The sequence below is a fragment of the Mustela nigripes genome, chromosome 2 (assembly GCF_022355385.1).
Source record: "Mustela nigripes isolate SB6536 chromosome 2, MUSNIG.SB6536, whole genome shotgun sequence".
Lineage (NCBI taxonomy): Eukaryota > Metazoa > Chordata > Mammalia > Carnivora > Mustelidae > Mustela > Mustela nigripes.
In genome coordinates this window covers 164,875,075-164,887,916 of record NC_081558.1, presented here as the reverse complement: position 1 = coordinate 164,887,916, position 12,842 = coordinate 164,875,075, and the positions used below count along the sequence as shown (strand labels likewise).

The window sequence follows — 12,842 nt, the reverse complement described above, 5'->3', positions numbered from 1 at the left end:
AGAGGGGTGGCGTTTGGGGGCAGGAGGAGTAAAGAAGACCAAATTCTCTAACTCATGAAGCTATTCTCATCCCTTTTCCCCACTTCACTCCCTGAAGTGGGGAGAAACAGAAGGTCTAAAAGAGACCGCTCAGATCTGCCTGGTGGGTGGCCCTAAAAAAAAAAAAAAAAAAAAGGGGTGGAAGGATTCCGTTCCAGCAAGGGAGATCAGGGAGGGATTTGCAGAAAAGACCACAGCAAAACAACAACATGGGTGCATTTGCCGTTTAACCCTTATTCCCAAGCACTGTGGGAGCAGATGACTACCTAAAACTCCAGGATTCCAAGACTAAGGTCTTGGCTTTAACAGGTGATGACCAGGTGGGAAGAAAGGAGAGAATATCCTTCTAGGATTAATGACTGAGGTTCTAGTAAGAAGCAGCCCTAACCAACAAATCTCTGATGGTTCTCACTATGGTGTGGAGATGTAGAAATTATAGAATCATGCTTACACAGCCCTTGTCTAGGTTCAGGTATACTTCAGATTTCAAACGTGTGTCCAGGAACATTTTATTTGGTCAAGAACCACTGTGAATAAAGGGCCGTGGAGCAGGGTCTCCATAAATGGAGAGAAACCAGGACCAGCCGTATGGGCATGGGACGCGTGCAGACACATGGGCTCTTCTCCCACAACCTGGCTTAAAGATCTGCTGCTCCCACTGTCCTGAAATTCTTAGTGAGTTTTGAACAAGTGCTCTGCATTTCCATTTTTGCAAAAGGCATCAGATTATGTAGGCCATCCTAAGCGTAACAATGTAAAACCTAGATTGCAGATCCCTTCCTGTTGGCAAATCTCTTCCGCCTGGCGCCCTACTCATTTTTCAGAAGAGATGGTCAGTCAAAGGATTGCTACTCCCTAACAAACTGTGTGTTCTATTGTTCTTTAACGATGATTTGTAACTCTTTCAGAGTTCAAATTTATTTAATCCAAAATTTATTTTCCATTAAACAAGAATGCTGGAAGGGTAATCCTGTGACTATAGTTTCATGCAGAATGTTTTTTCTTATGTACATCTGCATCGTCTCTGTGTTCCTTCTCGCAGACTAACCAAATCCACAAACCTTCTGCCCATATCCACATGCACAAAACATTCAAAAGTGTCTGACTTTGATCACTTTATGTAAAATCATGCAAATTTGTGGATCATCCAGGGACATGAAGTGAGTACCGACTGACCCCTAATTTGTCCCCTCTTGGCTGCAAATAAAACCTCTAACACTCTTTCCTAAGGGACGAGGCCCACGTGTAATTATGACCTCTCAGGACTTGCCTATGCTAAAGAAAGCTGAGATAGCAAACACATAAAGAGTTGCTTTAGAAGAAAGATATGACTGAGTCCGGGCCATATAACACTGATTCCGCCCCCACCCCACAACTGTTTTGTGTTCTTTAGTTCTTTTAACAAACCTAACTTTTAAAGGGATAAGTCTACAGCAGCCTAGGGAACACACACAGCTGTGTCTGTTATGGTGAATTAGATTTTCTGGCTGTAGGAAAAGTTGCAAGATCTGTAGCAAGATCTGTAGACTGCCTCTTTGGAGTAGAGAGAGAGCTAAATGTGAATGAATGCAACATTAGAGGTGACAGCCAAAAAAGAAGCTGAAGGACAAGCCTACGAAATTAGGATCTTCAGAGACCATTCATTCGTATCACACACTCTTCCAACAATACCCTCATTTCAATAATTGTTCACATAATTTTGTAAGGTCAGTAAAATCCCATTAATTTGGAGGCTTTCGACTTAAAAATTTGTTTAAGCAAGGTGATAGAACTCTGCTGGTTTACTTTTCTATAGTGGGCATAAAAATGACTAGTATGAAGATGATTATTGAAAAATAAACTCTAGGGGCGCCTGGGTGGTTCAGTGGGTTAAGCCTTTGCCTTCGGCTCAGGTCATGATCTCAGGGTCCTGGAATCGACCCCTGGCATCAGGCTATCTGCTCAGCAGGGAGGCTTCTTCTCCCTCTCTTTCTGTCTGCCTCTCTGCCTACTTGTGATCTCTGTCTGTTATATAAATAAATAAAATCTTAAAAAAAAAAAAGAAAAAGAAACTATATTAAAAATACACCATTTCTAAACACTCTTTGGTGCTTCGTAACAGTTTTGTTGAAAAATATTTTTGGAGGGGGCATCTGGATGTCTCAGTCAGGGAGAGCATATGACTCTTGATCTCAGGGTTCTGAGTTCAGGCTCCATACTGGGTGAGATTACTAAAAACAATAAAAACAAAAACAAAAACTTAAAAAAATTTTTTTTTGGAGCTGAGTACTTACTGTGTGTATGACATCATGCTAGGTAGGGCAGGTACTATAAAGAAGCATAAATCAAAGGCCTGTGTTCAGCAAGCTTAGAGGCCAAAGGGTGAAACAGAACAGGTACAAGGAAATTTGATTCTCAATGCCAGGTAACCTGAAAAAATATGAAATAAAGGTGACGAATAATTTATTTGCTTGTTAGAGCAAAGCTCCTAAGGCATGTGTGGTCATTGCTCTGTTATGGAGTTATGCTAAAGTACTTGGAAATTTTAACTTGAGCTCTGTAATGCGGATTTCCTTCTTTATTGAAATACTTCCACTCAACCTTTCATTGTTGAGCACCTACTTCAAGCAAGAGGTGATACTAGATGTTCAAAGGAACATACAAGAAAGATGCTGCTCCTTAAATTTTGAGGGTTTCCAAATGAGTATTTCCCAAGGTAAACCGCCCAAGAAGCCTTCCATGAGAGCATAAACACAGTGTGTTACTGTGGGGTCCCCCACAAAAGTCAACCCCCCAAAAGACAAGACAGTGTGTGCAAATGGTCTGTTTGGGAGGTGACAGAAAGCACCAGCAAGGAAGCGGGGAAGTTAGGCAAGGAAGCAAGGTAGCAATAGTAAAAAGTGATTACTCAACAGATTCCTGCCCTGAGCAACTGGGCTCAGTCCTGCTGGGGACTTCTGGACCCAGAACAGAAGATGCCGCACTTATCCTCAGTGAGGGGCAAGGACACCTGGGTTTTTATCCTCCAGCTTGCTTCATTCATTGGTTGAGAACTACTCTTAGTGAATAAAACATACTAGCTGTCATGGTCTGCCCTGGTTCTAGGCGCAAGAGGGAGGTCTTCAGGCAGCTGTTCACAGCTGGAAACCCATTTGCTTGGTATGTATAGAAACGATGTTCCCAGGGTTAAAGGCCAGGGTGCTAATAGTAGCTGTTCTACAGGAGGAAAATATGACTCTAGATATGATTATGAGAAAAGGGGTATTTTAGTTAAGGCCACACAACATGAGGGTAGTGATGGAGGAATGGCAACACCAGCAGTCCAAAGGCAGATATAAGACTAAAGGCACGAAGATGGAGAGGAGCATGTAACAGCCACTAAAGATAAACAGCTCTGGGTAAACTGAGTTTAGCGATCACAAGGAAGGAGAGATAAAGGGAAATGTGGCTGAAAACACAACAATCATCAGAACAAGAAGTCCTCTTTAATTGTCTTGTCCAGCAAGTTTCAACTGTCTCCTATAGGTTTCAAGGAGACTGAATGTTTCACTACTGGAGTGAAATGATTAAATTCTCATTTTAGCAAGATTGCTCCAAAAACTTTGTCATAATGTTCCGAATGGCGTGGAGGAGGTGTACAGGAGGCTACTGTTATAGCCAGGGTGAGACATAATCAGCAATGGTACAAGAAGACTGACAGTAAGAAAAGAGATGGGGAATAGGCAGAAGCCACTCTGAGAGAAGCTTCCAGGGCTGAGTCCCAGAGAGGATGATGGAGGAACCAAGGAGTATCTCACAAATGAAGCCCGGTGACTCATGGGATTGATGTCTTTAAGCAAGGTAATACATTGTAGTAGGAAGAGGAGGTTTTGTGGTTGGAATTTGGATCTGTTGAGTTCACAGTAGGGTGTTACTCTGGAGAGGTCTAGCAGACAGTTAGAAAGATGCATCCAGAGCCTCAAGAAAGAGCTGGAGCCAGAGATACATATTTTGCATTCATCCAATAGAATTTACCAATGAAGAGGATAAAGTAAGACAACTCCCAAGTTGATATCTCCCTCAGACTCAGAATTAGTGATGCTTTATAAAGATTATTCGGGACAATCATTTCAGGATACTAATTAGGATATAGAATTTCCCTTTCTAATTTTTGTTTTAAATATGAAAGTAAAAAGCTATGAAGCCATAAAAGATAAAAATTTCCTTCTCTTACTAGATCCTTTTTTTTTCTTCTATGAATCAAAATATAGGATTTACAAGTGTAAATTGAGGGTAAACTATGAATGTACTTTTCAGATCTTTGGGTAATGGCTGGAAATACTTGAACTACTACATCCTGACAGCAATGGCTGATTTTAGAAATATTCTAATTGCATTCCAGAAGGGGAGCTACTAATTTTATTTTATTATTTTTTTTAAAGATCTTACTTATTTATTTGTGTGAGAGAGAGCACAAATAGGGGGAGCAGCAGGCAGGGGGAGAAGCAGGCTCTCCCTTGAGCAAGGAGCCCAATCCAGGACTTGATTGATCCCCAGGACCCTGGAATCATGACCTAAATGGAAGGGAGATGCTTAACCAATTGAGCCACCCAGGTATCCCATGGAGCTACTAATTTTAAAGTAAAAAATAAAGCAGTCACCCAATTTAAATTTGCCATACTCTTCAAATATTCTAAACTGGCCACTTGACTTCCTTTTCCAAAGGCTGTATGACTGGTGATCTGCACCTCCAAAGGCTCTACAGAATATTTCTTGGCAACTTTAGGCCAACTTTCTGCTGTTTTCCTTACTAAAGTCCAGTAGACAATTAGTGATGAAGACATGTGTTAAAATTTGTGGAGTTCTGACAAATAACCCTACTGTCTGCCTCACTTGCCTTTTGAATCAAAAGATATCAAGACAATGGAGAACAACATATTACCTTTATTATAATCATGATCATCATTACCACCATCTTAATGACCTTTTTTTAAAAAAGTTTTTATTTATTTATTTGACAGAGAGAAAAGATCACAAGTAGGCAGAGAGGCAGGCAGAGAGAGAGGGAGAAGAAGGCTCCCTACTGAGCAGAGAGCCCAATGCGGCCTGATTCCAGGACTCTGAGATCATGACCTGGCCTGAAGGCAAAAGCCCAACCCACTGAGCCACCCAGGCGCCCCAAAGTCATTTATTCGTTAGTCACTAATGTACTTGGAGGTCCCATATCCTGAAAACATGAAGGCCCCCAAAGAGATTCCTCTTTTCTTGGTCACATCCCTCCCTTCTCTACCACCCACAGACCTGTAGTCCAAAAACTCAGGAAGAGTCGGAAGATAGAATCTAGAGTTAGTAATGTCCTCTGAAATCACTTCACTTATGTGTCAGTACAGGTAAATGAAGTGACTTGCCCAAGGTCACAGTTAGTTAGGGAGAGATCTTAGGCTAGTATCCTTAAGTTTAAAGAAGAGAGCTGGAAAAATACAATACTACTTGATTCTATAACTTTGTGTACCACTCAAAGGTGCCTTTGAGTAGAAATCTGAACCAGATGGTGCTAACTTTTTCAAAGAATCTCTAACCCAGAGAGGAAACTTAATGAAGCAGCAGATGATTACATGGGCCTTATTTATCCTGATCCAAGCAATATTTTCTGAGGCCACTAGCTGTATTCCTTCTTCACTCTTGAAAGACAGTTTTTTCTACTTAGAAAATAACAAAAGGCCAATTCTAGCTATTAGTTTCTGTGGAATCACCTCCCAATTTGCACAGGGCCTAGCAGATAGCAGGCACTCAATAAATGGGAAATGATGACTGAATGAATAAATGAACAAGTGAATGAATAAAGTTTCCCCCTCCTTCAAAAGGATTTTAAGATAAAAAAATACCAATGCTGTTCCATGCGCAATAAAAACCTCAATAGGGAAATGCATCAATTTATTTTCTAAAATTTTTTGTCTGAAATGAACTCAAATATTATTAATAATCATCATTCATATTGACCCAAGTGGAAAAAAATGGAAAAGAAAACCAAGAGTAAAGAAACAAGAGGAGAAAATCCAACTAAGAAAACATAGTCAGGAGAGCCTCATCTGTATTAGGGACAGTCCTGACAACCCTGATTCCCAAGATTAATAAGAAAACAGTAAGCACTAAACCAACGTTACTCCTGAGCAAATGCTTCCTTTCTCAATACCAGCCCTAGAGCATTTGAAGTTTATATTTGTGCCAGGAACTTTACATATGCTATTCTATTTCAACCTTACAAACACTCCATGAATTAGACATTATAAACTGTCACAAACTACACATGTCATAGACCCTCACAAATGTTAAATTGAAATACCAAGCTTATGTTGTATAAATCTACCTTTAAAAAAAAAAAGATTTTATTTTTTGATTTGAAAGAAAGAGAGAGCACATAGCAGGGCTGGGTGGTGGTCAGGGGGAGAGAGAGGGAGAAAGAAGCAGACTCCCTGCTGAGAAAAGAATTCAATGTGGGACTCCATTCCAGGACCCTGAGATCATGACCTGAGCTGAAAGAAGACGTTTAATTGAGTGAATCACCCAGACACCCTTAACTCTATTTTTTAAAAAAGATTTGTTTATTTATTAGAGAGAGAGAGAGCATGGGGGGTGGGGGAAACAGGCAAAGAGAATCCCAAGGGAGCAAGAATCCCAAGCAGACTCTGCACTGAGCATGGAACCTGATATGGGGCTTGATCTCACAACCCTGAGATCAAGACCTGAGCTGGAAAGAAGAGCCCAAAGCCCAACCAGCTGTGCCACCCAGGCACCCATGTATAAATCTATCTTTAAGCTTACCTCCTTTTCTCTCCTTGGGCTATAAATTTTCCTTTTCTCATTCACATGTTGGTTCACTAATTTAAAAGGTATTAAACAACAAGTGCAATAATAATTTAGTAAATACAAGAAATTAACAATTCAGTAGTAAAATCGAGAATATAATTCTATCCCAAAACAGCATCACACTTAGGAATAAATTTAACAAAAACCTGGGTGGGTGTGCCCCTAAATAAATAAAATATTAAAAAAAAAAAAAAAGAAATGTAAGACTATGCACTATAAATTTTAAATTTTTTCTAAAGAAGAGATCAATAAATGAAGACATATTCCATGTTTATGGAAAGAAATACTCAATATTGCCAAAATGACAATTCTCCTCAAATTGATCTATAAATTCAATGCAATTCTTATCAAAGTTCCAGCAGGATTTTTCACAGAAATTCACAAGCAGATCCAGAAATTTATATGGAAATACAAAGCATCTAGAATAGCCAAAACAGTTTTGAAAACAAACAAACAAACAAACAAACAAAAAACAAGTTGCAGGACTTTCACTTTCCAATTGAAAAACAAAACATAAAGCTACAGTTATCAAGACAGGGTATAGTGGCATGAAGATAGATACAGATCAGTGGAACATAATTGAGAGTCCAGAAATAGATCCTTATATTACAGTCAACTGAGTTTTGACAAAGGTACCAAGGCAATTAATTGGGGAAAGAATTCTGTTCAACAAATGATGCTTAACTTAGATCTTCATCTCCCACCATACACAAAAACTAACTCAAAAAATATCATAGATTTCAATGTAGGAGGTAAAACAATAAAGCTTTTAGAAGAAAATATAGGAGAAAATGTTTGAGATCTTGGGTTAGGTAAGATTTCTTTGACATGATACCCAAAGAACATACAAGAAAGAAATATATAGATAGAAATTGGACTTCACCAAAATTCAAATCTTTTGAACTTCAAAGTATATCATTAAGAAAATGAAAAGATAAGCAACAGATTGAGGAGAAATACTCACAAAAGTCATGTCAGATTAAGGACTTGTATTCAGGTTATGCAAAGAACCCTTAAAACTCTGTAATAAGGGGGCACCTGGGTGGCTCAGTGGGTTAAGCCTCTGCCTTGGGCTCAGGTCATGATCCCTGGGGTCCTAGGATGGTGCCCTGCATTGGGCTTTCTGCTCAGCGGGGTGCCTGCTCTCTCTCTGCCTGCTTCTCTGTCTACTTGTGATCTCTCTCTGTCAAATAAATAAATAAAATCTTTAAAAAAACAAAATAAAACTCTGTAATAAGAAGACAACTGAATCAAAAAATGGGCAAAGACATTAACAGGGAGAGTTCATCAAAGAAGATATAGGAGTGGATAATGGCCATATGAAAAAATACTTAATAACACTATTCATTAGGGAAATGCAAATTAAAACCACAGAGATACCATATTACAAAACTAGAATGAAGCCAGAAGACATAATAACAAATGATGGCAAGGATGTGGAGAAATGAGAAACCTCATCTACTGCTAGTGAGAATATAAATGGTACAGCCTCATAAGCAAGCATTGGTAGGGCCCCTTTGGAAAACAATTTGGCAGTTTCTTAAGGAGTTGAACATAAAATTCCCATACAACCCAACAACTCTACTCCTAGATATCTACTTCTACCCTAGAGAAATGAAAACATGTCCACAGAAAGACTTGAACTAGAATATTCTTACCAAGAAATACTGGAAACAACCCCAATGTCCATCAACTGGTGAATGAATACGTAACAATGGGATCCATCTATTCAATGAATACTATTCAATACAAAGGAACTATGTGATGGACAAACTTCAAAAACATGTGAAGACAATTAAGCTAGATACAAGAGACCACATAGCATATGATTCCATCTATATAACATTTCTAAAAAAGAGCAAAATTGTAGAAAAAAAGAAGTAGGCTAGTGGTTGCCTGGAGCTGGGGATCTGAGCCGGGGTTAACTGTAAATGGGCATGAAGGATTTTTATTAGGAGGATGAAAATGTTCTAAAACCTATTTATGTTGATGGGTATGCCACCTCATAGTTACTAAAAATCACTGAACTGTATACTTCAAATAGATAAATTTTGTATGCAAACTATACCTCAAAGAAGTTGTTAAATTTTTAAAAAGACCCTAAATTTAAAAATAAGTTAGTTAAAGCTAATGTATCATTTGATTCTAGATGGAATACCCATCATTTACTTAAACTCAAATCTTAAAGTCATTATGGAAACATTCTTCTTTTTCAAGGTCATAAAGGTCAGGTGTCAAGGCCTTCCTTGTTTTTATGATCTTTACGGCACAAACGTCTTCCTTTTAAAAAAAATACATATATTTCTTTCTTTCTTTCAGAGAGAGAGAATGAGTGGGGGTGGGGCAGAGGGAGAGAATCCTCACGCAGAGGCCCCACCCATCCAAGATTCCAACTTCCATCCCTCTACCCTGAGACCATAACCTGAGTTGAAATCGAGAGTCAGATGCTCAACTGACTGAGCCACCAAGATGCCCCTTATTTTTCTTTCTGAAGCCATCCTACCAATCCAGATTTCCCTTACTTTCTTACTTAATTTTGTTATAATTGTAGGTGGTTTCCCTAAATCTATTTACTCCCTGTAGGCTAAACAGCATTAATTGCTAGATTAACTCTCCAGTAACATTGGTTTTATCAGGTTGCACTTTCAATCCCCAGACCTCTAATTATTTTCATTGCAGGGAGTACACTGTGCAATGATGGCTTTCCTGTTTTGACCCATCCTATATTTCCAGTTTTATTTGTCACTCTTACTGCAATCCCTTTCCTCTATCAGATTGGTTTCTTCATTGTCCCCTGTATTAGTTTCCCAGGGCTGCCATAATGAATTGCTACAAACTAGGTGGTTTACAAGAACAGAAATGTGTTCTATAGTTCTGGAGTCCAGAAGTCTGAAATTGAATCATCAGCAGGGCCATGTTCCCTCCTAGGAGTCCAACAGAGAACCCTTCATTCTTCTTCCAGCTTCTGGTATTGCTGGCAATCCTTGGTATTCTTTGGATTCTATACACATCAGTCCAAACTCTGCCTCTGCCTTTCAATGGACTTCTCCTTGTGTTCTTTCGCTCTCTTTGCTTCTAAGGCCACTTGTCATTAGGCCCACCCTAATCCAGGATGATCTCATCTCGAGTCCCTCAACTCTATGACTGCAAAGACCCTTTATTCAAATATGATCATACTCACAGGTTCCGGGTGGACATATACTTTGGGGTGCCACCATTCAATCCACTACATCCTAGGCCTTTTTATATCTTTGCCCATGTTATTTCCACATTTGAAATTTCTCTTCTATTCTCTATTCCAGATCCTGCTCAGAGTCTGAGTCTAGCTCACAAAACTTCTCCTAATCAGAACACCTGATTGGTTTCTCCTTTTTCTGAACTTCTATGGCCATCACTGTTCCCTTCATTTCTTCACTGTTTATGTTCATCGATTGTAGGTCCTGTTTGCCAACTAGATTTTAATCTCCTGTAAGAGGATCTCAAACTCTAAAGCAGTGGGTCTCAGCTTTGGCTGCATATTGTAATCATCTGGGGATATTTAAAAAGATAGTCTTATTTGTGTACCACTCTCAAAGGTTCTATTTTAACTAGTCTGGGGGTGTGCCCTGGCATGGGTATTTTTTTTTAAAGCTTCCTTATTTCATTCTAATGTGCAGCCAAGACTGATAACCCACTGTTTTAAAGCATGCGCTCTCAGTAGAGAGGGCTAAAATTGGTTTGTGGGGTGGGGGTACCAAAATCTTAGGTATTACAATGGTTTGTCATCCTTTAAAGGGCCAAAGTATATAAACAGATACATAGTATATATACCCACAGTATTAAAATTTCAGAAGAAGAGGCTGATTAGAGGAGCAATAATTAAAACTATTGGGAAGTACTGCTCTAAAATATATTAAAATCACCTGTGGACCCTGATAAATTGCATGTGTCCAAGCCCCCAGAGATTCTGATTCAGGATTTCAGGCTGTGGCCCAGAATTCTAAATACTGAATAACAAGTAACATGCATGATGTGCTTACCATATACCAAGTTCTCTCCTGAGTGCACCCATGCACCATTTCACTTTACAGATGAGGAAACAGAAGCACAGAGAGCAATGTATCCAAAGTCACTTAGCTAGTAAGTGACAGAGAAAAGATCTGAACCCAGGCATTCATGCTCATGTGGTTAACCCCTAATCGTATGGCCTCAGATTCCAGAATTTGAGAATTACTATGCTAGAAGATAGGAAACATGCCCTCATAGTTCTCTATTTCCTTCCACAAGGAACAGAGTGCTTCAGACATAGAAGAGGCCAAAGAGCACTTGTTGAACCAAAGAACGGCCAGTGAGACCATGGTTGGGTTATGTGGCTCCCACAAGGGATTCGATTCCACTCGCTGATGGGGTTAGTTAGCCTGACACTGATTACATGCTAACAGATGAAGAAGGCTTTGTTCTTAGCCTGAGAGGCTACAGGAAACCTCCACTATATTATGGGAATTGGGAAATCTCCAGTATATTATGATGATTAACAGTTAAACCAACATAACTCTCAAAATGTTCATTGCTCATTGTTTCAAAGCCCCTTGATGGTTTCAGATTCCTTTAGAATCAAGGAAGGGTTCCTAACATTTTGTAAATTTCATGGACTTCTTTGGCAATCATATGTGAAATCACATAACATATATTTAGAAAATTATTTAGAGAAAGGCCTATAGATCCCTTCTCAGAATACCATTTCTAATGTGTAAAATAAAGTTATGAGATTACAAAGGCAACCAACTATATTGAATTACATTTATAAAAATATTTTTTTTAAAATGTGTGATGGGGGTGCCTGAGTGGCTCAGTGGCTTAAGCCTCCGCCTTCGGCCCAGGTCATGATTCCAGGGTCCTATGATTAAGCCTGGCATCGGACTCTCTGATCAGTGGGGAACCTGCTTTCCCCTCTCTCTCTGCCTGCCTCTCTGCCTACTTGTGATCTCTCTCTCTGTCAAATAAATAAATAAAATCTTTGGAAAAAAGTGTGATAGGGTAATACCTTTATTTCCTTATTAACATTAAAAAAAGATCTAGTGGGGCGCCTGGGTGGCTCAGTGGGATAAGCATCTGCCTTCAGCTTAGGTCGTGATTTAGGGTTCCTGGGATGGAGCCCCTCGTCAGGCTCATTGCTCAGCACAAAGTCTGCTTCTCCCTTTCCTGCTGCCCCTCCCCTCCACTTGTGTACTCTCTCAAATAAATAAATAAGACATTTTTTAAAAAAGATCTAAAGACGAGTCTAAAAACAGCTGCAATTTGACGTCATGAGGAGAGTAAATAATATTTCAAGATCCGTAACAACTAAAATGCAATACAGGACTAGGGGATTTCTATTGGTGACAAAGAGTCACAGGTACTGCTAACTCTAATGCACTTTGTTGCTAAATTCATAGTAGAAAGACATGATAATTTTCAGTGAAAATAAATATGCAAATGTTTTCATCCCCCTGAGGGATGACCTGTGGATCCCATTTTAAGATCCCTGCTATAGAACTCCAGTAGCCTCATCTAAATTGCTTAATCCTGTCCAACTCGGCCTGTCTTCATTTAAGGAGAAGCCATAGACCAGATCCATCACTGTCGAAAGCTTTGGGCCCATGAAAGTTTCTCCAGAAGTTCAGGACACAGCAGCAGTTTTGACACAGTGATCCTTACAATGACAAGAATTGAGCGGTGGAGTGAGGAAGGATTAGTTAGAAACATGTATGTGGAAAGCTGGCTTTATCTTTGCTTAACAATCAACTGGGGGATCTAGAAAAAAAGACATTCTTGGACACTTCCATATCCCTCTTTCTAAATCCTTCCCCTGCCCTTCACCACCCTCTCCCCCATGCACACTCCTCCCCCCAGAACTTCTAATTCAGTGGATTTGGGGGGGGGGGGCTGGGAATCTGCATTTTAAATCACCCTGCCAGGTGATTAAGCTGCTGCTGATTAGGTACATTAACCTAGAGTCT

General features: G+C 39.6%; 1 long non-coding RNA gene across 3 annotated transcripts in view; it reads right to left on the bottom strand.

The window, feature by feature from the left end:
- LOC132012250 (uncharacterized) overlaps window positions 1–12,842 on the bottom strand; it is a 69,825-nt gene that overhangs the window by 17,868 nt on the left and 39,115 nt on the right. For 2 of the 3 annotated variants that reach the window (XR_009402566.1, XR_009402567.1), the window contains exon 3: window positions 2,317–2,448. The exons of the other annotated variant lie outside the window; for it this stretch is intronic. This is a non-coding gene — a long non-coding RNA (uncharacterized LOC132012250). Of the gene's footprint in view, window positions 1–2,316; window positions 2,449–12,842 lie in introns of those variants that run through there. 3 annotated transcript variants of the gene reach the window in all.